Source organism: Pleurodeles waltl, chromosome 10, assembly GCF_031143425.1.
Source record: "Pleurodeles waltl isolate 20211129_DDA chromosome 10, aPleWal1.hap1.20221129, whole genome shotgun sequence".
NCBI lineage: Eukaryota > Metazoa > Chordata > Amphibia > Caudata > Salamandridae > Pleurodeles > Pleurodeles waltl.
In genome coordinates this window covers 891,577,478-891,603,129 of record NC_090449.1, presented here as the reverse complement: position 1 = coordinate 891,603,129, position 25,652 = coordinate 891,577,478, and the positions used below count along the sequence as shown (strand labels likewise).

Sequence of the window (25,652 nt, the reverse complement as noted above, 5' to 3'; positions counted from 1 at the left end):
ATCAATGAAGTTTCTAATCATTTCCTAGTTAGACTTAATTTTTTTTAAAAAGGTTTCAGCACACTGCACCCTATTAAAAGGGCTTATAACATGGCACCCAGGTGCCTACCATCATCTTACTTCGATTTTAAAAAGAAATGTGTGCACAGTTTACATTTCACACTAAAGAAGTATGCAGCCGACCCTAACACACACATGCACAGCTGACTTTAACAATGTCATATCTGTATTTTAAACATAAAAAAGTTCAGCTTTGATCCTGCCATCCAGGACTAGCTTTGAGTGTTAATGGCTGTTCTTAAATTCTTGTCACAAGTTTTTGTTTCAAATGTGAGAGGGAAAAGCTTTTCGCGCATATTTAGATTTTGAAACTGAATCAGTCTGCATTACCATGGCACACTTTATAGATGACTTACAAAAATTACAAATGTATTTATTCAAAAGGAAAAACAGTTTTCATGTTTAGGGACTGACATGTAGCTTGGAACCTCTGGACCTTGAACACTACCAACAAATCCTCTTGATAAGAGTAAAACTGAGGCCTCAAATAAAAAAAAAACTGCACTCTTCATAAGTTGATAATATCAAGCAAATGTCAGCACAGACATTAGATGCCCAAACTTGGGTATGAAGTAAGCCAAGCATTTAAAAAGAGGTGGGGCTGAGTCAGCAACCTCTGACATGTCTGCCGTTAGCAGACCTCTGGACAGGGCTCCCTTTTCTGTAGTTATGTTGAGGAGCCGGGGCTTAATTGTGGAATTGTAATGCTCAGTCAGTGAGGTAGAAATGGTAGGTCACTCGGGGTTTGCGTCAGAGATGGGGCTGAATGCCCCCCAACCCCACTCCCCCCAGCAACATGAAGTCTAACAATGGTGGTAGCAGTGACTAGGCATTGGCCAGCAAATCACGTAGTTACAAGGCAGGAGCAATATAGTGTCCTTAAGGTGCAGGGAGTATTGATCGTGAATCCTTGCATCCAGTAGTGTAACTGCATTAGGAAGAGATGAGGGAGTGATGAGCCTGATGTGAGCAGATGGGGGCGTTGGCTCTATACAATAGACCTCTAAAATGTGGAATAATGACAGACACTAAAGGTGACGTGGAAGCAGATGCATGTGTGTATCCCAGCATGGAGTTGTTCGAGTTGATTCTGGGTTTTTGGGATCACCTTCTAATATGTCCACTAAGGTGAACAAAGAATACGGGCCAAGGCATAAACAAGACGTTCTCACCCCAAGGTCAGCAAGTGTTGCTGGCTCCAATGAGTCATATTTAGAGTTATCTGAAGCTGCAGAATCAGCGTTGACACAGCGGAAATCAATACAATTGATCAAGATGAAGGACCTACGTCATTTTACACAATGCACTGAAACCACTGGGAATTCCATGGACATGGCAATAGAGGAACGCAAGAAGCCCAGTATAATATTCTGGAGAGAGACTGATTTGAACGAGGTGCTGTTACTTCACTATCATTACTGGAATCAAAAATGTGAATACCTAGATAATGCTGCAAAGGTCTTGAATTAGAATGCTGGGGGTTATCTGTCGTGCACTGACTTTTGAAAAACACCTTTGTATCCAAACTTCCTGCAGTAAGAGGTGTTGAACAATGGCTCTACCACTCCAGTTGAAGTAACACACCCTACATCAAAGCCTTCCATATAAAACTGGAGGTGAGGGCACCCTTTCCGCTGAACGGGTCACTCCTATTGAGCAGAAGTACCTAACCAGAGCAGCAGCATACAAGGTGAATATCATAACGAACGGAACTTAGGATCAACTGTTCCAAAATTGTGTCACCATGACTAAACAAAAAAGCAACAGTACAGAAAAGGACAAGGGAGTTTATTGCAAAATTCTATGAGTGGAAGAAGTACCTCTTTGAACACTATAGGACAACTTGTGAATTCTTGGAAGCAAAGAGCCCAAACATGGTAGAAGGCACCAAGACACATACTACATGAATTACGTATAGGGATACTCAGAGTTCCTCCTCACACTTTTGATGGTTCTGTCTGCTGCTGTTCTCTCCCATTCGAGGTGGGAGAGACCAAAAATGTTCTACCTTTCATAAATTTTGTTCAGGTACTGTTCAGTGTACACATTACTGATGTTTTGTTAATTGGTTCATCTTATGCTTCTCTCCCTTCCAGTCCACTGCTTGACGTGCACCATTCCTGAGATGTTTAACATGCCATTTGGTTAACATAGGCAAAGATGTCACTGCTCGCTCCTGGACATGATTTGTTACAGGTGTCTAACGTTGAGATAATTGTTTTTGCTAAAAAAAAGTGATATTGCTTGACCATGTGTATCCTGTTTTCAAGACAAACTGGTGTACAAGCCAAACACCTCCTCTGTAAGAAATAAGTCAGTGTAAAACGTGAGAGGCACAGGAATGAGATATACATCGGGGGGAATTATGGAAGATATGGAAAAAAAATACCACCTACTATATACAAGTGCAAATGAGTTTAATTTGCCTGAAAAAGTAACAATAGGAGTAGGTATATGGGTCTGATGCAACAAATCACTGTCTAATGGTGAACTATTCTATATTTAATTGCCAAGTACTAGTTAGAATGCACCACAAAGAAACTTGGATGGTGTTTACAGATAGATTAAAACTATTGAAAAAAAAGGCTCTAAAACAACATTTTCTGGAGAACATTATGTGACAGCGACGCCAAATACTATAAAGGTTTGCTCAAAATGCATCATGTACTATTTAAGAATGGTATTTATACACTGACATATGTTTCCAATGCTAGCGTTTCAGTGCTACCACAATCTGTGTGTATGACAAGACTTAGAAAACTCAGGTGATTTCCAAAGCTGGATATTGGATAAAATTATAAACTAAGGATAAAGGAGACGATACTAATGAGGAGATGTGAGACCTAGTGTCTGCTCTGTTTTTCACTGCTTGACACTGGTTGGCCCAATGACCTAACTTTTTATCACAACAAGTTTAACTAATTTCACCTGGAGACACATTTTAGGGATGATTGTCCCAATATAGTCTACATGCAGATGGGAATAATTTAAAGGAATGTGTAATTATTTGCTGACACGCTTTTAGTTGGTCAAAGAAGCCATCTTGGTTAACCACTGTTCCTTTTCTAAAAGCCCGGTGGGCCTTTTGAGAATTACCGATTTCTTACTCCTTGGGTTCATGTTCATGAAAGAAGAGGAAAATAATGGGAAGAACGACGTCTAATCGAGCCAGCAAGGACACAACAAAGAAAAATAAAACAAGACCAGGTAAGCCACTACTTGCAGCATTAGGATTACCTCCTTTTTAACCACATTGTCTCAGAGTCCCATTTCAGTGCGTGGCTTAAAAGTGAAGAATGGAATAAACAAACATCTGAGTAATGTAAGATGCTGCTTTGAAAAGGAAAAAGAAGATATTTATGCAGCAGAAACTAAATCGACTCATTACAACTTTATTATTAATCTTGTTTGCATATTTAGTTGTTACATTGTGACTAAATTAAAAACCGCAAAATGCAGCCATGCAATAATAGGTTTTACTTAATGTACAAAAGTGTATTTTTCATTTAGCGGCGGGTGGGTGTGCATGTATCAGCTTGCTGAATTACACTGATGGACAAAGGCATGTTTCTTTTGGAATCAAATATTAACCACTACGATAAATCAATAACTTTTATGCAGGAGAAGCATCAGTGGGGTTAAATATAGCGATAAACTGAGAAGGACCAATCTAGGGCATGGGACGAGGGGGAATGGGGAGGCTTGTAAAAAAGATTTGCCTAATAGTAAAGGTGTGCATCCAACACCACTCTTTTTTTGTTCAGTGTTTGTAATAAGAAAATACTGGTGTGTAAAATGGCAATCTTGACATTGCATACATGGCAGATATATATATATTTTTTTTTTTTCACTAAAAACCAAAGGCTATAGGGACGTTATATTTAGGTTCAGATTTTACACACACAAAAACCATAGGAATTCAGCAACTATAGTTAAAGTTATTTCAAGTATCTATAACTCGTGCCCTAAGGTACCTATCACTTGCACATTTTTCTTATAAATAATTTTACTTCAGATGTAACTGAGATATTATTAATGATGTTAGAGAAGATGTCATGAGTAAAGTAATATCTGGGGTAATTAGCATGGCAAGACCACGATTAATAGTTACCTTAGGTCGCGTGAAATAGTTACTTGCAATAACTATAATAGCTGAATTTCTATGGTTTTGTGGGTGTAAAATCTGAACCTAACTATAACGTCTCTGTAACCTTTCGTTTATTAGCGTATTTCTAGGGTTTTTAACGTTAAGTAAAATGTCAATCGCAATGCACGGTGGGGGTTGGGTTGGACAGAGGGTCTGGCATTGTGCTGCCCCCATCAAGACTACAGCTCCTGTCTACTGCCCTCCCTTATCTAAGTCCATGCCCCTACTCCATCATTACAGTCCTTTGTGTGGCAGTTGGTCTGCCACTGCCCTTCCCACCTGCCTTGAACAGTTAGCTTGCTGCCCCATCGACATCCTCCCTACCCTTTGTTGTCCGAGTCCATGGACCAGCCACCTCCATCCTGCACCGCAAGGTCCGATGGACTGCCACTGCCCTCCATTTAGCTTTATTTCCCTGCCCACTCCACCCTCTGTTGCCAAATTCTATGCCCCATCATTGCCATCCTGCTCACCTCCGTGCTTAGCTTGCTCCTCCAACCCTTCTTCCCTCTACCCTCTGTGTGCATCTGCTCCCTCCTCTCTGACCACCATGTTCCATGGACCCCCTGAGTGTTTTGCTGAGCTGTCACTGCCGGTCCCACCTGCCTCGCACCAGGCTAGCATCATCAGATGGCTGTCACCTTCACCCTGCTTGTCTGAGTTCCATGCCCATAGCTTCTGTGCTCCACGGTTCATTTTGCTGCCACTCCCTTCTGCCCTACATGCTGTGTTGTGCTGCAACTGCTCCTCCTGCTTCATCTGTTGTGATGCCCCTTCTCTCTCTTTTGTCTGTGTCGTGCCCCTAACCCTTCCATCTGCCCTCCATGGTCCTTTGTGCATGCCCCTGCCACCACCTTCTTGCCCACCATGGCTGTTGTGCTGTCACTAAACCTCCGCTTGCCATGCATGGTCTACTGTACTGCTACAGCCCTTCCTACCTACCCTATGCTGTCATCTTGCTGCCTCTGACCCATTTCCTCATTCTCTCTGCGGTCTGTGTGTATGCCATTTATAGTCTCACTGTTACCCTCTATTGTGTGTTGTGCTTCAAGTACCCATTCTGCCTGCTCTCCATGTTTAGCTTGCTGCTGCTGCTCCTGCCCCCTTGCCCTCTGCCCTCCATTTTCCATGTGCAGCCCCCTACCCCCTCCCTCCTGCCTTGTCTGGTCTGTTGTCATGTTCCTGCACCTTCCCTTCTGCCCTTCATGGTCCGTTATGCTGCAACTCTCCCCCCCCTGTCTGTCCGGTATGGACAGCTTGCTTCTTTCCCTTCTGCTCTCCGTTGTCCATGTACATGGCCTTGTCCCCTCCCTATTGCTTTCCGTGGTCCACTGTGCTCCACTACCATCCCACTTACCCTGTGTGGTGTATTGTGCTACTGCAACCTGATGACTGTCCTGTAAGGTCAGTTTGGTGCCCCTGGCTATTTCCCTCCTGCTCCTTGTCATCCACATTCATGCCCCTACCCCATTCCTCAAGGCCTCTGTGATCCAATGTACTAGTCAACATTTTGAACTTGGTAAGAGGGAGATTTTGAAACGAACAGGAGGAGATTTTAGGCAGGAGATACATACAAAAAAGCCTTTTTGAGCTTAAAAACCTCAGGAGTCTCCTGCATGAATCAGGTTCATTGGCAAGTGTGGTTGTACTGCCACTGCCTCTTCCTTCTGCCAAAGATTGTCTGTTATATATCCTCTCTTGCCTATCCTGCGTAGTTGGTGTGTTGCCCCTGCCCTCCTTGCACCTCCCCTCTATGATCTGTTGTGCTGCCACTGCCGCTCCTGCCTGCCCAGTGTGGTCAACTTGTCGCCTCTGTACCCTCCTCCCTACCTTCAATTATCCGAGTCTGTACCCCTTGACCCCTGCCTCCTCACTGTATTCTAGGGAACAACTAGATTGCTAACATTCTTTACTTGTTATAAAAGTGTGGCACGCCTAACTGCGCTAGATGAAACTGCAAAGAAAATAATAAATACATAAATGTTTTGCACACTTTTGTCAGCAGGCTACACCTGGGCTACATTTGGGTGATAATTGTGCTATATTTGGGCTCTTTCTTCTCTGGTGGCCATCTTGGGAGACTTGTTATGAAGGTCCCTAATTTCCTCATTTACTGAGAGGTATCCTTAGTAGAAAATGGTTTCAGCTTTCCGCTGTGATTTCATCAAGAGTGTTAGCGCCTTAGTTGCTCATTAAAACACTCTAGTGAAGATGCTGTTCACCACAGAGAAAACTGGCAGTCTGCTGCTGGTGTTGAATGTTCATGTTTCAGTCTGCATGTCAGAATGTTGTAATGAAATAGAAGAGGATGATATTTCAGAACACACTTAAAATATTGTTTTAAGTTTTCTTTCTACAGCACTAATCAACATTTCTATGACAAAATGACCCCCCTCATTTTGTTCCTTTCTAAAAAAAAAAAAAGTTCCAAGCTTTACCACTTTGATTTAAACAAAATGGCTTTGGTGTGCCACACCTTTTTCATAAGTAAGACAATTAGGGCTCTAGTTTTTCTTTAAAAAACTCTGGGAGGCTGCAGGAGAACACAAGGGAATCAACTGACAGGCTGTGCCTTTTTGGAAGTACATGTTTTACTGAGAATGTGAGACTTTATTCTCACACGGCTGAGAAAGATAGTGAAACTTTACAGAAAATACGTTCTCATTTTAGCTTCTGGAGCACCTTCCATAACCTCTATGGGAAAAGCATGAGAAAACAAACATGACTCATGAAATCCCAGCAGAAAGCTTTTTCACAGGGTAAAATCACCTTAGAACACACCGTAAGCCCTAAAATCCCACTAGTAAATTATTTATATGGTAACTAAAAACTGTTGTCACCCTTTATGTATTTCTTCTTTTTTAACCTTCAAAACCTGTGATCCACTACAATACATTTCAATGTGGTGCGATCATGTATATTGGTCCCAAAATGGCTGCATCACTTTCTGGTTGGAGTGCTGACAACCAATCAGATCTCACCATGCTATTTGTGCTTAGGTTCCGTCCAGATATAAAAATATGGATTTCATGTAATATCTAGAAAACTATTGAACGGTTTTACACCAAATAACAAACACTGGCATAACCATAAGGTTTCGCCTATGCAAAATGTATTAGCTTTGTAATTTTTTTCTTTTTTTTTTACATGTTGCATGACAGTTGGGCTGCTGTGCAACATATCTTAAAGTAAAAAAAAATCACCAGGACGTGGCTAGCTTTGACCACGTCATAGCGTTTTTATTTACTTTAAGCCATGTTACACTGCAGCTCAACTGTCGTGCAACATGTAAAAAAACAATGACAAAGCTAATTGATTTTGCATAGGTGAAACCTATTGGCTAGGCCAAAGCTTGTTGGAACTTGCTGCATGCCTCCAGAGCAAACTGACTTCAGTTTATAACCCTAGTGAAGAAAGATTTGATTAACTGGGCGTGGCTCCAACATGACTACCAATCATCACATGAGCATGCCACTCATCACGATCCCACCACCAAAGCCTCTCTATGGCTTCTTTTCATTAGAGTGTTTCAGATCAATGTGTGGTCGTGGGCATTTGAGACACCTCTAAGGGGAACTCATCTTGTGATGCAGAGCACAAACTCCCTTGACTGCCAACCTGTACTAAAACTTGGCCCTGGGTGATCTCTGCGGGCGTGAAATAACGTGCGTGCAAGCACACTGGCATCTACTTAAGGGATGTGCATTCTATTCCACCCTGGCTGACCAATGTATAGCCATCAGTGCGGATCATGCACGTGTATGGCTGTGCTAATATTTAAAAAAATAATAATAAAAAAATAAATTTCGCAAAGCACAAAGTAGACACAGCAACGCACCCAATCGCTATTTAAATAGAAACTGCATAGAATACATAAAACATAATAATGAAATGCTACAGGTATGTTTCAGCAGGTGTACATGGAAAAAACAAAACGTGTGTACAGAAGAGCGTGCACAGTTATGAATAAGCGGGCAAGTATGTGGAACAAAAAAGTACCTTCAGAAGCATATGGTCAGTCGAAGCACACTGGCCATTAGCCGCTGTCAGTGACTGAAAGGAGTACATGGTCACGAGGTAGCAAAGAGCATAAGTGAAAGCAGATGATATACTGGCCAATCAGAAGCAAGGACATTCAAGCGATGTTGGAATAAGCCAATGGTAAGTTAAGTAAGGGACTAGTTCTGAACCCCCTTTTAAGTTTTTTTTTGTAATTCACAAGAGATTTCGCAAACGTGCATTCAGGCGAGACTTAAAAAGTGGGACTTAAAAAGCGGGAACGCTGGACCAAAAGCTAACTGTCTGCCAAATTTGGTGTAATTCCATCCAGCAGTTCATGCTGTAGTCGATTTGAGTTAAAAATCCATATGGGATTTAAAATGGTAAACTTGCTTTTTTTTTTTTTTACATTCACCCCCCCCCCCCCCATTTTTCCCGACCCCCACTTGACAGATCACCCTGAAATTTCCCATGTACAACAAGACCCATGGGCATACTTCTTTGGAAAATTTCATAAAGATTCATCAAAGGGCGCCAAAGATCTAGCCAAGTAAAAAAACACAGTTTCAATGGAAACTAGGTCATAACTATAACTGCCAGTAGGTAATTTTGTGTGTGTGTGTGTGTGTGTGTGTGTGTGTGTGTGTGTGTGTGTATATATATATATATATATATATATATATATATATATATATATATAAATTAAAGAGTAGTGAGTCACAGGAAGAGTAGACCCCCCTGGATATATTTGTGTTGCTAACCACGAACACACACAAAAGCATACTAAACAAAACTAGAGGAATGCTAAAAAAATAAAGAATGCTGAAGGTGAGGAATAGAGGAAAAGCAGCAAAGGTAGAAAATGTTTGTCAGTGATTTGATGAGATGGCCGTTGTTGATCAGAACAACATGCATCTCATTACAATGCAGGGTTAGTTTTACACACTCAGAATTTTGCTTCTGATCACAAATGGCAAAGTTGTACCTGGGGTAGAATCCAAATGCAGCCTTGTGTAAGTAATACAGTTTCCTAGAAGGGTTATTGGCCTAGTCCTCATGTGTTTATTATCTTCATCGATTTTGTTCCCATAGAAAGTACATGTATGGAGCGATCCATTGAAGAACTTGAAAAGTATGGCAATTACGTAGCAAGCATCAGTTACAGTCACATTAAATGCATATTATAATTGAGCACCAGTTCTTAGTGCTGAATGCTATTTATAATATTTATCAAATTGACCCATCGCTGGAGCTAAACGACTTCCCCACCACCCCTTGTCTGGCTGAAAGGAACAAATAAAGTATCTAAATTCAGTTTACGCATTGACGAGCCCTAAACACTTACTACATCCCACTCTACAAAGGCAGGGCAAGGCTTTCAGTATTTGATCTTTTGTAGTCTTCCTACATACAAGTAACTATCACAGGCACATTTGTTACTTGAATGTACACAGAGCGGGCTTTGGGTTAGGCCCTTGACCTGAAAGGGTGGCTTTCCAGTTTCTTGTTCTTTATTTGAAGGCTTTCATCTTGTGTCTGTCGTGACCCTTCAGTATTTTTTCTTTAACAAATTTTCTAAACAGATGAGCAGTATCTTTCCACTGCGCATGTGAGGAAACCTCTTTTATTTTGCTTTAATATTCCACTGGAGTGAATCTCCTTCCTCAGAGTGCAAAAAGGGATGCAAGCAGAATAAAATACAATTGTTCCCTCACATGACCAATCGTAGTGGATGGCTGTTGCTTCAGCGGGGCCAGAATAAAAATGATTACTGGACAGAAAAGGCTTGGTTCTCACTCGATTATATTGTTTAATGTGAAGAACCAGTCAGCCTAGATTCTTCAATTTCAGAGACACCTCCAGGATGATTTTTTTTCTAACAGCTTAATGCAGGCTGGTTAAAAAGAAAGAATGTCAAACAATATCCTGCAAACAAAGCATGGTCACACCCTCTAGGTACAGGAGCCATTTATGCTTCTGCCCTGACTACAAACATGCAAGTATAGTAGAATGTGGCGTTCTGGACCTTCAAAACCGACCGCAAACGGGAAGCATGCAGCACTGAATATGATCTGTTATCAACCAGGAACATGACAATGAAATAACTCCATCCAAGGCAGTGGCATTTTTAAAACATATTTTATAGGTATGCAAGGTCTTGTAGTAGAGGACCTTGAAAAGTGTCCCAAATTAGTTTATTGGAAAAATGCCTACCTATACAGAGAACAATCTGAGTATGCATAACTCTTTTACTATGCATAATCAGAGTGCATCCCCTTTTTCACTGCATTATAAACTCAGCAAAGAAAATCTGCATTTTAAAGGTGACTTTCTTCCATGGTCACTGTGGAGTGTGTATTCTTTTTGTAAAAACAAAAAAAAAAGAAGAAAAGAAGAAAATGTCCTTTTCTGGAATCTAAGCACTTACTTTCCAAGAAGCCTTTTCCTTAAGTATTGAACTGCTTTGCCACATTATTATTGATCGCCTACGGTGATTTCTCGATGCAACCAAAGGAACATTTATTTACAGGAAATAGTTAATTTGGTAACAAACTAGCCTGGAATCAGATGTGTTGGAATATTAGTTTCCATAAAAGATTACATGCAAATAACCTTTTGACTAAAACATACCTTTTTCTTTAAAGGTTTAAGAAGCTCAATAGTTTTGGCTTAATGTACACAAAGCTTTTTCATGCGGAGTCTGACTACTGCATTGAAAACTACAAACTTCACATGTAAGCATGACCAGTGATGCACAAAATCACTTTTGCATATGGAGGGGTAACTTTGTTAATGTGGAGATTCTGTTATGTCAGTGGATTCTCTACATTCCTGATACCTTCATGTGAATAGTGGGCATGACCAGAGAGGGACAGTGGGTGGTCAAGAAAATGAAATGTAATTGAGGTGAACACCCACACAGTTCTAAATCTGAGAGTATTTCCAAACATTTGCAATGGCCTTCCAGCACCGAGCTGAACTTCCATATGTACACCTGCATACTTGAGGTGTAAATAGTACAGTAAGCATGAGAACCAGTACCTGTATTTCTCATTTTCTCAGATGAATGACCAACAGAAAAGCTTTTAGATGAATCTCAATTACCACAAACATAAATATATATTTTTAGAATGTCAATTTTGGAATTCTACTTTTATATGTTCTCTGCAATATGGTGACACTACAGGCGTACAGTTAGGAAAAATGGGTACTTGTCCAAAATGTATGCAGGTCTGTTCATTTCTGTTTATATATTCTGAAAGTGAGAGGGATGTCACTTGACTCATTCAAACCATTCTGCGGCTTCAAAAAGGAAAAATAATACTATACGCCTGAGAGTGTAATTATGCTTTTTATCCAGTCACTCAAAACCAACCTAATTTTGCATTGTGTTTTAATATAGTCCATCCAAATTTACCTTTCATTGCAAATTCCTAAGATAACCATCCAATGGGTCGTCACTTTACAAAGCTGTTAAAGTGGCACTGCACTTTAGTTGCCATTAGAGAGTCTTCTAAAAAATCAAGGTGAGCTCTCCAACTCACTCATCTTCACTAGCAATGCTCTGTAAGTCTTAATGTAAGAAACTGGGCTGCTGGTCGAGGGAGTGAAACCCTTCTCAAGCAGCAACCACAATTCTTCTCAATGTGAAGTCACAAGCAAACCCTAAAATAACCTGTGCTCAAACCTCGAAAAAGCCAGGCACAGAAGAGTCAGGCTTAAATCATTTTCTTCATCAAGAAAGAAAGATGCTGCACTACAATGTATATCAACCAGTGTCTTCTCTTGCTCTTCAACTGGACAATATATGTAGGGTGATACATTACAACAGATATTCAATGCATAGGATTACTAACGGCTGATCAGTCATGCAAAATAATTAACGTGGAAGGAAAAATCTCTAATCAAGGGCTTCTATCGACTTAGTTGGCCTGGTTTACCATGAAGTAACAAAAATCAATTATTCAAAGCAGATACAGAAAACGTGACCAACAGTGGGTCAAAAACTATTTTGAAGAAAGTTGTATTGTCCCGTGAAAAGGAAGTAAAGAGCTATCATTGTCCGCTCATGAAAAACTGATTTATGCTTCCTACACATTCCGTCGACTAGAGCATCTGCACCAAGCTGTGCTGAATTCCAAAAATGCCGCCCTTCTAGTTCAAGGTTAAATCCGTCAAACTGAGGCAGGGTAAATGAGGAGTGTCCGCAGGCAATTTTTGACCAATTCTTTATACATATCTATATATCCCGATGGCTTAATTTGCCATGAAATCGAGAATATAAAGTCAGTTTCACTGTTGCTAAAAAATCTACTGCTGTGTGCCTCAACACTTTCGATAACTAGCACCTTACCTAAAACATGTCTATTTGTGTGCCAGCTTGTAAGGCGCTATTTATCTTCAGCCGCAGACACATCCCAGCACGGGGTACTGGTGCAGTCAGTGGCAGGCAAGTCTAGGCTTGACAGAGAATGGATACAATTATTGCTTAAGGGTGAAAATCATTGAATAACTGTTTGACCCCTGGCGTCAACGTCCTGCAAGCTCGGGAGCACACCGAGTACTTCAACCGTTAAACCAGTGGTCAGTCTGCTCCAGGCACCCAGCAACAGATGACATCCCCCTATCCTCTTGTTATGTAACAGACCACTCTGTCGTGTCAGAGCCTTTAGCTGATCTCAAGTGAAAAGGCCGATGGTAGCAGGGTTAAATGGAGAAAATGTTGAGAGCAAAAGTGACTTTTGTCCTTCAGACGTTGCACTGATTATTTAGGAACGATTTACCTAACCGCAGTAACGTCTATTTTCTCAATAGTATAGCAACTTTTCTTGAGACAAAATTATCTCCTTGAAATTAAAGGTCGGTTCAAGACTGAAAACTGGTTCTTGAAGCAAGATTATCAGCACGTTGGTCAAGTGAGGAAGTCATTGTCTTTATATTTTCCACCATGCCCTACACTGATTGATATGACACTAAATTGACTGATATCACATGGGCCTCCACACATAACCACTAAATATGCTATAGTTTGATTACATATTATGAAGCATCGTTGTGCTCTGCCAAGTGTGTGAACAGCTTTTCGTTCACATTATCCAGTGTGTACCTGAGCTTTAAAAGTAAACATTTCTTACTGACCATCCTTGTCAAGGGGCTGAATATTTGCAGGAAATGCTTCAGAATATAATCCAGGACCAGCGAAGCATGCCAAGCCCCATAGAAGCCACAATGGTTTGAGCACCTCTGTGGGTGCATCGGCAAAAGCCATTTACTACAGGAGGGCTTCCAAGAAAGCAACAGCTGTGAGAATGTGCCAGGCCTAAACCTTGCTGAAAAAGACAACTCTGTGGGCATTGGAAGAGGCTCAACATTGTAGACTTAGACCCGCAGTGCCAACTGATAACTTGGGGACGTATCAGAGAAGAGATGAGTCTGCTTTAAAACAGCGAAATATATTTAAAAAGAGATGCTTGGAATGCATGAATAATCTCAGCCACTGGTAATTACTTGGGCCCGCATCCTAATCCATAGTTGTATTGCACACCATACCACTTCAGTTTGGACACATCCATTTGCAAACCAAGTTTAGAGAGGGCCCTGTCTGGCAGTTTGGGCTATATTTTTCCAACTGGAGCAGGGTGGAGACTGATTTGCATATGGCTGGGTCCAAACTGAGATGTCATGGTGTGCAAAATGATGATGGATTGGGATCTGGTCTGAGTATTTATCAGTGGCCGTGATTAGTTCAAGCATGCCCATTATCATTTTTTGTATACTTTTCTGTAGCCCACAGCAGCACACTTGCAGGCGACAGAAGGGGATAAAACTGTAGATGTCTACATGGTCCAGCGACATAAAGTGCTTATGGTCTTTCCCAGGTCATGTACAACCAGCAAAGACAAAAAGAGGAGTCTATTGCCCTGCTCTTTGCATGCCTGTGAAGGTGCCCCTGCAAGAGTGAAGCAATGAGTAAGGTAGGAGGGAGTGACTTCAATCGAATGACTCCTTTACACAATAGGCATAGGAAGCAGAGAAAAGCAAGTGCCAGACATTTAGCATAGGAAGGGACAACCATTTCAAACCAAAAGAAAGGGGAGATACATTCTTAAACACAGGACAACATTATTACACCAAAAACTGAAGGGGAAGGTTGAAAAGACATTTCAAGTAGGAATATAAAATGGTCTGAAATAAGTGTTGGAATCCATGGCTGCTCTCCATAATAGATCAGAAATATTAGAACACACAGTGTCTACAGCAGACAGTCTTCAAGATTCCTTAAGCAAATAATGAGAAGGCTTTAACAGAGCTCACAGGTACTGAGAAAAGAGTGTAAAGACTCTGAATATCCCACCATGTTTTGGAGGCACTGGCTTGAAAAGGCTACATTGAGAAACTCCAAAATATTCAAGCAATCTCCAAACCGTTGTCACTTTCCAAAGTGCAGTACAAGATAAGAGAGTTCAATTACAGTGGCAAGATCCCGCTCATAACGACTCCATGTTCTAAAAGCTTACAATACCAGTAAAACACTCCATGCATGCTTACTCTCTGACTCCTAAGAGCACCAATGGAGACAAAACAAAATTACCATCACTGATAGCTCAAAGTTTCAGTCAGTCAGGTAATTTCCTATACAAGGAAAGCATTTTTGTTGAGTTTTTTGTTACAAAACTCAAGCATTTTACCCTTTCAGCTTTTATATTTTTCAAAATAGCTGCACATTGCCCTATCCGGAGGGGAGAGGGCGGGCATAAATGTCTTCAATCAATGATCATTACTGTGATTTGCTGGTTGGCACACAAAAAAGGGCACTTCACACTTAAGTTATTCCAGATGAAGCTCATGCCTCAGCTTCTCCCTACGGATGGCTTCTGGGCTTAGATTTGGGAGGAAATATAATTTCCAGGTTCCATTTCATATTGTCTATGATCAGTATTTCCTATCTATTTAGTTCTCAGAGTTGTCTTCTACTACATGTTTCTGTATCGTTATTAGCTCAATTTTTGATCATGGAAGAGTGATGGATGGAATCTACTCATGGTAATAGAATCCATGAATATAGAATCACTGTAAATTTGACGAGTCGTTACTTGGTGGCTAAACTAAAGAACTAGTTAAGGTACCAACTAATTAATAAATGGCACAGAGGTCTGCTTAGTAATGCTTACTTTGCAGGAAAGGTTGTGCCAAATAGTGTACCATAAGGACCAGCCTGGTCTCTTTATTTAATTCATAATTAGCCTTAAAACCTCCAAATGTTGTGTAGGATGTTGTGATTTAATTCAACCGGAAAAAAAAACAAAAAAACGAACAGGGTGTGATCTTTCTGAAGACCAACACATGAAGTAATGTGAATAGCAAGAATGCATAAAGTAATTAAAAACTTTGAAAAAGTTACTTCTAAAACAACATTAAAAGTTATTCACTATCAAACTCATTAGCACATATTTTATAAGCCATATATAATGCAAGTGATTTTAAAAGTGTTATAAAATAACGCACTTCAGAACATTCTGAAATGGTACAAGATCTGAAGACCTAATTTCCCTTTAGAATTATTCTTTCACATACCTTCTAAAAGGGGTCCTGAGAGACCGAGGTTTTGAAGCAAAGAACAAAGGTGGCTACCTCATCAACCAGCAACTAGTTCCTACGTAGAGAATATCTCACTGTGGAATTCCAGTACATATGGTAAAAACGGGTCCCACGCGGAGGGGAGGAAACCGGCCTCTCCTCACAGTGTATTTGGGAGGGGGCAGAAGGGACGCAACTGTGCAAGTGACATTGGTTTCTGTGGGGATGCTGCAAGCCTGTGAAATGTGACAACAGAGCACATGCAATGAAAAAAACACCTCCCCTCTGCATGCCGAAAAGAATGGAGGAAGCCGTGTCCAGATCTCCAATCAAGGAGCAGGTGTGGGACTCCAAGGAAGTCCTGGCAGCAGCGAGTGCTGAGGTATGTCAGGTCACGGACCCCCTGCACTGCAGAGTGGAAGGCCAAATAGGGTAGCATCAGCGAGGGAACCAGTAGCAGTAATGGGGTATGTGAAATCCTAGGAGGGGGTGCAGTGGTAGGGCCCAAGACACAATAGTGGGGGCCCCTCAAGGTCTCCCAGGAGAAAAACCAACTTGGGCCATTCAAACAGGGCACTGGAAGAGAATACTGGTGGAAGGAATAAATCCCAAAGCAGGTTAGGCCCACTAGGGATAGGTCACAGACCTCAGAAGGCAGTAGTGGGGCAACAGAGGCCCAAAGAGAAACAGGCCTTACCAATGGGCAGAGTGGTGTCAGGAAGCAACATGGAAGAAGGCGGCTACGCTTATGAAAGCCACGCAAGTAGAGGTTTGCAGAGGAATCAAGTCAGAAGGGGGCAGTTGGCAGATACAAAGAGGGGAGGCCATTGGCATGGAGGTTTGGAGGGAAAAATGCACCCTCCACACCAATAAAGAGGATGACGGACACAGGAGTAGGGAAAAAGCTGGCAGGCAGACGAAAAAGGACCTCATGAACGTTGGAAGGCTTAATGATTAGCATTGTACAAGCAATGCAGGGTATACACAGCACATGAGAGAAGCGGAGCTCAGAATGCTGACAGCTTGCAGTAAAGCAATGTGGTTTGATCATGGCAAGAGCATGTGTGAGGAAAAGCTAAGAGCTCCTGGATGACTTGTCACGGTTTTCATCAGGAGGCAATGAGCTTGGAGGAGGAGCATGAGAAGCCAGTCATATGGGTGGCAGGCAGGGACCTGGAAAAAAATGGCATCGGTGGTGGGGATGCCAGAACAAGTGACAGTGGACAGTGCAGATAAAGCGCAGGGCACCAGAGGGGTGAAGGACTGAGGAGGAGGGTGAACCTCAGGTGACATTAGAAAGGGCTCAGAGGAAAGAAAAAACAGCAGCCGAAGGGCAGGAGTGAAGGCAGAAGTAAATATGACTAAAGGACAAGGACAGCGTGGTTTCCACTCCACCAGATTCAAAATTCGGAAGGTGAATAGGGAGAAGAGTGTGGGAAGGAACAGAGTATAGCCAGGGGGGTATGCTGAGTTGTGGAAATGTGCAAAGAAAAGCAGACGGAAAGACAGTTATGCTACAGTGGATGAAAGGTGGTGGGGATCCTGGGAGAAATTATGATGGAGACAGGTAAGGCAGGACTGAAATCAGGGGGCTTTGAGGGCATGCTCACACATGTGAGGGAGAAGGAAAGGGGGGTTTCAAAAGGAAGGCAAGCATTGGCAGGGGTGCTGCAGGAGTGAAAGAAGGTGGTGACGAGAAGAAGCCAAATGTCGGGAAGGAGGGACAGAAGGACTCAAATGAGAGGAGAACGATAAAGAAACAGGGGGAACAGAGAGGCCCCTGAAGCTTCTGTTCATGGAACTGCAGTACCGTTGGGCAGCCACTTGCAACTGAGAATGGGAGAAAATATATGGGCCAGAAAAAATGTGGATATGTTTAAATCTTTGCTGGAAAATATGCAGGGGGCAAACAAACAGCGAGGACCCGTGCTGGAATTGCAACAAAACAACCCATTTGTGGTCACTGTATAGGTTCATGCATGATGTTCCCAGTTCCGAATCTGATGATCTACCCATTGTGAATAATTCCAAAAAAGGCAACTGTAGAGTACAGGAGGACTCATAATATGTCGTGTTCAGGGAAGAGTCAGTCAATTACTATTTCAAAAGACGAGTATGCAGTGACTTACACTGGAATTGACGAGGCAGTAACCTTGGTGAGATGTTGTGGCAAAGGTGTGGAAATGGGAAAGACTGACATCCAATCAACGTCGGCTTGTTGCCAGTTTACTCAGATGATTTTCTCCTGTTGGAGATACTATGAATACTATGCTGAAAAAGACATGCCTATGGGATGTTCAGCGGCTTGTGCAGCATATGAATGCTTTAGCACAGTGGTTCCCAACCTCTTGACTTCTGTGGACCCCCAATGAATCATTACTGGAATCTGGGGACCTCTCACTGAGTGAATATTGAAAGCTGGGGACCAAATCTGTTATTATTATTAAATTTTCTAAGCAGTTGTGGACCCCCTGAGGAGGCTTCGCGGACCCCCAGGGTTCCCCAGACCATAGGTTGGGAACCACTGCTTTGGCACATTCCTAGAATTGGTGGTAAGGATATAACGAGTTCAGAACAGGTGAATCATTACCTAAATGATGTTTTGTGGGGAGGACAGGCAGCCAGGACTGTGCCAGACTAACAGGCGACGCAACAGGTGGCCCAATATCTGGGATTGAAGACTGCTGTAGAAAAGGCAGAGGGCCTCACAACAACACTGACATTTTGGGGAGTAGAGCTGTGGATGGCAATGGAGTCCACGCTGTCAGCAGCCAAGATCAAGACCCAGTGGACATTTTTTTTTCTAAGGTCATCCACAGAATCAAGTGTGAACTGAAGTAAGACGCTGCAGCTTTTGGTGCACCTGAATTTAAGCTGCAGGGCGACCACTCCACAGAAAGCAGTGTGCAGACACATTGCGACTGCACACAGGGGTGCATACAAGCCACATCTCAGGGTGAGGAAATTTCAGGGGTATGAAACGACTTGAGACTTCAGCTGAAGTTCATAGATGACTACAACAAAGTGACTATATGGAGGACACCAGATCCATATAAGTAGGATGTACGGATATTTTCTGATGAGTCAATGGCTGGGGGTTTGGCCTATATTGGAACTAGAGATGGTGTGCCAAAAAATGGCCAAGTAACTGCAGTAGACTTAACCACAGGTTTGCCTTTTTGAAACTGGTTTTTGTCCTACTGGCAATGGAGTTGTGAGGACCTGAGCCGAGCAATATAGAAGTGTTTTCATTATAGACAATTAGGCAGTAGTCAGGGTGTTTAAGAAACTGTCTGCAAGCCACCGGTGGGTGCAGAGACTATTAAGGGTATTGGTGCTAAGGAGTCTGTGGCTAAATCTGTTGTTTCGAGCAAGGCATGCACTGGGTGTGGAGAATGCGCTACAGGATGTTTTGCCTTGATTTCAGGATTGGCGCCAGAGGCGGTGCAGCTGGGAGGAACTGTAGGTGCTAGGGAGATTAAAGCACATATTCTGGCTGAACATATACTCTCAGCATCAACTAACTCATCCTATAGATCAGCATGGACCGAATGTATGAGGACTAATGAAGGGAAAAAGGTTAGAGACGTGGACGGGTTGGAAAAGAGACGTGGTGCAATCTGTGATGCTAATGGTGGAAGAGAGCATATATCCAGTGATGACTGTGGGGAAATTGGCTGGAGTGGCTTTCTATGGGTAGTGCTCCTCAGCATATGAGAGGAATGGGGTGAATTTGTTTGATGCATATTTGATGGGGGGTCAAGGGCATGGGGACAGATGAGGGATGGATGGAGGGCGATTAGAAAATAAATATTACAAATCTTACTGTCTAAGGTCAGATCTGTGGGCACATTTGCCTGAGAGTTTGGCCTTTTTAGGCAATATTTTCAATGATGTTCTTCGTGACATTGGATGTGGTGAACATACATGTAGACAGAGAAAGATTGCACATTAGAATATGCAGAAGCAAGACTGATCAGAAGGGTTGTTGTCCAGGAGAGGAGGGAGAAAGTCAGAAACCATTGATACAGCAAAGAAGAGAATGAGCTGGGTTCGGCAAAGAGCGAGCACTGAAGTAGTCAGCCACATGGATATTACCTACAAGATGCCTCTATTCTTCAGGCAGGATGGTGTTCACTTGTCAGAGTTTGGGAACAGAAAATACTTGATGAAAGGGAATGAAGACACTGGAAAACTGATGGGGGAAGAGTGGGTAAAGTCACAATGTGGGCAGTGTGGACAGGCGGACAGAGAAGAGGTGATGATTCAAGGATGCAAATTGAATCCGTTTTCGCTGGTTAAAATATGTTAATGTTTCACATGTTGATAAAAAAGGGCAGGAGAGAGCAAGGGTGGGTAAAAATTAGCCATGGTGGGTAGGGGTTTGGAAGTTAATGTTCGAAAAAAGTCAGAATATTTATAATGTGCAGTTAATGTGCACCTTAGCAGCAGCCATTTAAGGAATGTGAGTTCTGTAAGTTTGCCAATAAAGCTGCCTGAGTGACAAATGTGTAAGGATTGGTTGCTCTACAAAATAATCATTCTGCCATGCTGAGCCATCCTCTCAGGGCAACACTTATTAATTTATGAAGAGGGTCTCTGAGTGAAAAATTTAAGAGAAAACTTCTCATTTAAAGGTAATGTATCTTTACAAAGATCCGAATTGGACTACTCGCAGATGCAGGCTGGTGAAGCAGCCGTTAACACGCTGTACTCCCGCCCATCTACAACTCACTGGACTTTCAGCGAAGGAACACACACAAACCCCGTTTATCACAACAAATACTGTGCTGGCATTACTGAGCTTAAACATTGGCACCATGAGTAAATTCTTGCTTGTTTAGTAAATAGTTCAAAGTAAAGGTAATTGCATTATCTTGGAAGAAGTAGAGTGGGTTCTAGAAGAGAGAAAAGGAGGCGCCCAGTAGATAGCGAGCGAGGGAAACGGAGGAACAGAAAATTTAAGATAAAATGACAGAGTATGACACAGAGAGCGCAAATAAGGTAAACAGCAGGTTGTCTAGGAAACTCTGGGAATGATCAGATATGTGCTATCACAAGAGAACATTGGTTTAGCTGTGGCTAAAAGCACAACGTATGTGCGCACTACTGGGAGCCAATTCAACAATGCTGATTTTTTCGCAATGCTGCTTGTTCACTTTTCAGTCATTTGAGGTTTTGTCACTGTTAGGCAAGCTCGAGAATGTCTAAATCCTCAGCAAAGACCGATACATTTGCCTGAGAAGTAAAATACTGGTTCCAATTTGACTCTGCTTTAAGTAATACACGCCTCAAACTAATTTCAATTTGCACATTTGACGTTGGTATTTGCTGTGCGTTTCCTCTCTTCATAGGTAAAAATCTTTGCTGAAGGGAATCGATTTTGTGCAATATAGTTGACAACATGTATATGAAAACGGACTTGGTTTCCTAAATGTTCCAAGGAGATTCGCTGTATTTCTGTGTAAAACATAAATAAACTATCATTATTAGCAAGATGCTAGCATGCTACAAAAGCCAACTACAGTGCACATTTACGAGAAAATGCCTGCACTTTTAATACTGTCATCAAGTCACATTCAGAACAGGTGGTTTGCCTAAAATCAACTAAATCACACACAATAAACCTGTATCCTTTTTTATCTTCTGCGTGTATTGGCATAGAGTTAATATGGCTCCTGTTAAGCATGTGCTATACGTATAAGCTGTTATCTCTAGGTGGTGATCACTTCTCTGTCAATTACCCTCCTTAATGACAGTAAACTTTCAGAACACAAAGGGAGTTGATGGATCCCACTGACTGATAGTCAAACCACTTGTAAAACAACAGCAGTGGTTATGTTTGAAGGGTTCAAAACGTATTTGTACCAAACACACCTTTTGGAAGAAAAAGACAGAATAGGTACACTGAAGTAAGATTTTAGTTTGCGGGCACAGTAATTGGTCCAACGTACCCAAACAAAACAAGCATTTACAGTGCATTGTGTCTCGCGTTTGCTCATGTTAGAGCCGATTGCGTTGTAAACTCCTAACCCGACTTTTCACCTATCGGGCAAAAGTGCATTTATGTACATAACCCGAAAAAGGGAAATCAAGTATGTAAAGCGCTCAACTTCTGCCTAGCGAGATCGAGCTCGTAAATTAGAGAAAAAAAAGTCCACGAGCCCGATGGAAAACAGCGAGCCTCGCATGCTTTCTGTACTTGGTCGCTGCGCTGGAGGAGGGCTAGCCACCGGAAAAGGCATGGCATATGCGTGCCTTCGACTAATGAAAGCAAGCAGATTTTATTATGGAAGCCCACCAACCAATAAAAACCACTGACGTGAAGTTGACAGGGCTCCGAGCCCTTTTCTAAATACAAAAGAGTCTCCCTGCGAAACGCATGCGCGAGCGCATGCAACGCAGGCTCGACCCTAAAAATGATGAGATTTGCTGTTGAGTATCTTGCTGAAAAGAGAATACTTAAACTTTAAGATGGAACAAAGGCAGAGGCATCATTACTGTTGCATTTGCGTAGTTCATAAAAAGTGGTGCGTTCCTCATGGTCGGACTGGACTGACTTGGATTGGATTGTTCTATCTATCCACAACAAAAGATCCTTCAGTTGTAGAGCACTTTAAGAATCTGTATTAACATAATAACTATTGTATACACAACTGGTGGTTTTCCCCTTATTTCTCTTCATGTTCATCAAAAGAAACTGACTTCTCTTACCCAGCCTAGATAGTGTGCAATAACAGCTGAAGGTCAGAGCGCCTTTGATCATGTTGATATTTCTCACTGATTATCTGTGTGATGAGGATCAAGTCTCTGTGTCTCAGATAAATTAACTGTGATGGGATTGTGTTTACGGACAAGTTCTGAAATTGTAAGATACATCACAAATAGTCTAAGGTGGAGGGAGCTTGCAGTGACAGAACAATTCCTCACATGAGTGTGGCAGTACAGCACCAGAATGCTAGCAACATACCATCAGTCTTGGAAATTGGTACCGTAGAAATACAGAAAACGAATGTGAAGCTGTGTGGCCAAAACAGGACAAAAGTGAAGGCTGCTAGTTTGCATATTGTTCATTATTAATGTTTTTATGAAATTATTATTACAGCCCACTTATGAGACCAAATGTACGGTTTCCCTTCAAAGACCAGACAGGCTGGAGAAAGATATACCTCCTTAACCACTTTCTTACATTTGGAAACAACCCTAGGTTTAGCACTGCCAAGTTTTAGAGTATTTCAAGGAAAGTGCAGCGTAAATGAACCAATACGATTTTTGGGGAAATCAATATTTACAAAATCTTTTGAAGATCAAAATGCACACAAAAATATGCATCTGTGAACTTGCAAATGTACTTTAAATGTTTTTTATTACCTGTGAGATAAATAAAATGGCCAACCAAACATGTTAAACCAAACATGAGAATCAGTACATTGCTGAATCTGGGTATGCATTTTACACCAAGTAAGTGGACTATTCAGTGATATGCCACAGGCTGTGCAGTGGTACTGGGCATGTGTGTGCACTTTCTCCCACCACTGTTTGTATCTGGCAGGATGGTTATTACGGCCCTACAATTAATGTATGATGGTTATTCAAGCCCAAGGAGTTGTCTCAGTGGTACCCATATTTAAACAAAATGTAGGCAACCCCTTTTAATGTAACAATATTCTGTCTACAGCCAAGCACCAGTCCAGGTCTAGTACCTGGATTCCAGAAGTGATGCAGCAGGGTTAACCAAAGTCTGTGCCATATCTGGGTGTGTAACAAAATGTGTCGGGTTAGCTATCAGTTTTTCTTTTTTAAGTACCAGAGTAAACCAAAATGTCAACATTCATCTCTAACAATTCAGACAGGGTTTTCCAAATGCAGCACAACACATGAACAGAGTGTGTCGGGACATACGTCCCCATTCAAAGCCTATTAATTGTTCTGGAGCATGAGTCTTAGCAATTTTCACAATGTTTGCTGTTATATCGTGGGCTTTATATAGCAACTTTATTTCTAAGACGAAGATAGGCCAACTGAACTCTTTCAGAGGCCAGACGTTTCAGATACATTGCACACTGCTGCCAATGTATCTGTGGCTGCACTGTAGACATACAATATATATGAGCGTTGTCTGATGAAATCCTATGTATGGCCACACTCAGATAATCAGAGCCACATACTGTTCTGTTTACTTGTCGAGGTACAGCTATACACACACCCATTATAAATGTGCGAGTGTGTAGACCCCGTTTGAAGTGTGGAATCAATGCAGTCCTGAGATATGCAGTAATATTCATTCAAGATGCTTTTTGAAAATCCAGCAGTGTCAGCTGTGCACCTCATGAGCAAACAATCTTGTACTACCTGAGGAATGTGGAAACCGAAAAGTTGTAGTGTGTACACATCTGTTATGGGTCACTTCTCTCTCGGATATTACATTTCTCAGAGACTCACTCTATCCGTCTGAATTAGGAGTTTTATCCTGGCTGGCTGTTTTGTGTTCTTGTGATCCTTCATCTTCAAGTACCCACGTACGTGCACACACACAAGTTTCAAGAATGAATAAAGGGAACCTCTGATCAGTGTTTAAAAAGAGGGAACACTACCAAAGGGAATACACTGTGCAGCATTCTCAAATATTTAAAAAACAAACTGACTTAAGCATACAGAAACAGTTGAATTTGTAACATAACAGAAAACCAAGGTCCCCAAGCTTCAGAATCAGGGCCCCGTGGATGGCTAGTCATGATTTGTCTACTTAAAATGTAATGTGCAACAATATGGCCCTTAAACGGACATGCATTTTTGTAAAACCATAACTAACATTAGTAAGAATGGATCTAAGCACGGCCATGTTTGAGCCTGTTAATATAGCCCTTGAATATTATTTTGAGGACATTTTAGCTTTAAGACTCATGCAAAGATGATAAATTCGAATTTTGTTAACTATTCAACTAGATTCCTTTTTTGCTATAATTCTCGTTTCTTTTTTTCCTTAGAAGGTTTTTTAAGTCATGTAGGAGTAGTACTGTAATGAAAATACTTCGCAGGATCTCAATCTCCACATGTATACAGCCTTTTTTATGAGAGGTCTAAGAGAGAGAAGCGCCCTATTCTCATACCATGGATCAGTTATTTCGATTAAGGAGTTTCTTGTAGTTTTAGAGGGTGTCAAGAAATCCCATAAAATAGAAAGAGGACTTTCTTTCGTGTAGTTGGGTCACAGATCGAAAATTAAAGCAAAAGCCAAGAATGTCAAGAAGGTAGAAAATAGCAATAACATTTGCAAAAATAAGCCATCCACATTACAAATCAAATGCAAAGGTATGACACAACAAAGGGATGAGGCTCACAACTGTTATAATATTAAGCTTATAGCGAGTGTCACAAAATTGCACTTTCCTACATTGTAGGTACCCACTCAAAAAGAAATCTCAAACCCCTTGCACGCCTTTTTGTACTGGTGATGTTTGACTTGTGGTAAATATATCTGCAAACACTGAAGTACGTACAACGCTACATGCATCTTTTTAGTACCTACTCCTCAGTCTTAATGACCAGGTTAAAAGAACATATTATTGCAGTTTAAGAGGTTAGAAAAACTGATGAAAATTAGAATGGATACTTATACATTTTACAGTTAAATATACTGGTTCACGTGCAGCACGACTGTCTTAAGGAGCAAACATATTCAAATATGTACATTTGCAAAAAATATATATTAGCACAAAATTATTATTAAACTTTAAAACATGACATCTGCAAAAGAGCCTTGGCACTTGACTTTGGCCAGGGTAAACAACACTGACAAAGAGCAAACTCATTACCCGCTATGGGTCCATAAAATGTTACCGAGACTTGGACTGAATTCTGAGCAGCA

General features: G+C 41.5%; 1 protein-coding gene across 10 annotated transcripts in view; it reads right to left on the bottom strand.

Annotated features, from left to right (window-relative positions):
• The window catches only part of AKAP9 (A-kinase anchoring protein 9), a 969,300-nt gene that overhangs the window by 420,505 nt on the left and 523,143 nt on the right, over positions 1-25,652 (bottom strand). The gene's annotated exons all lie outside the window — the stretch shown is intronic.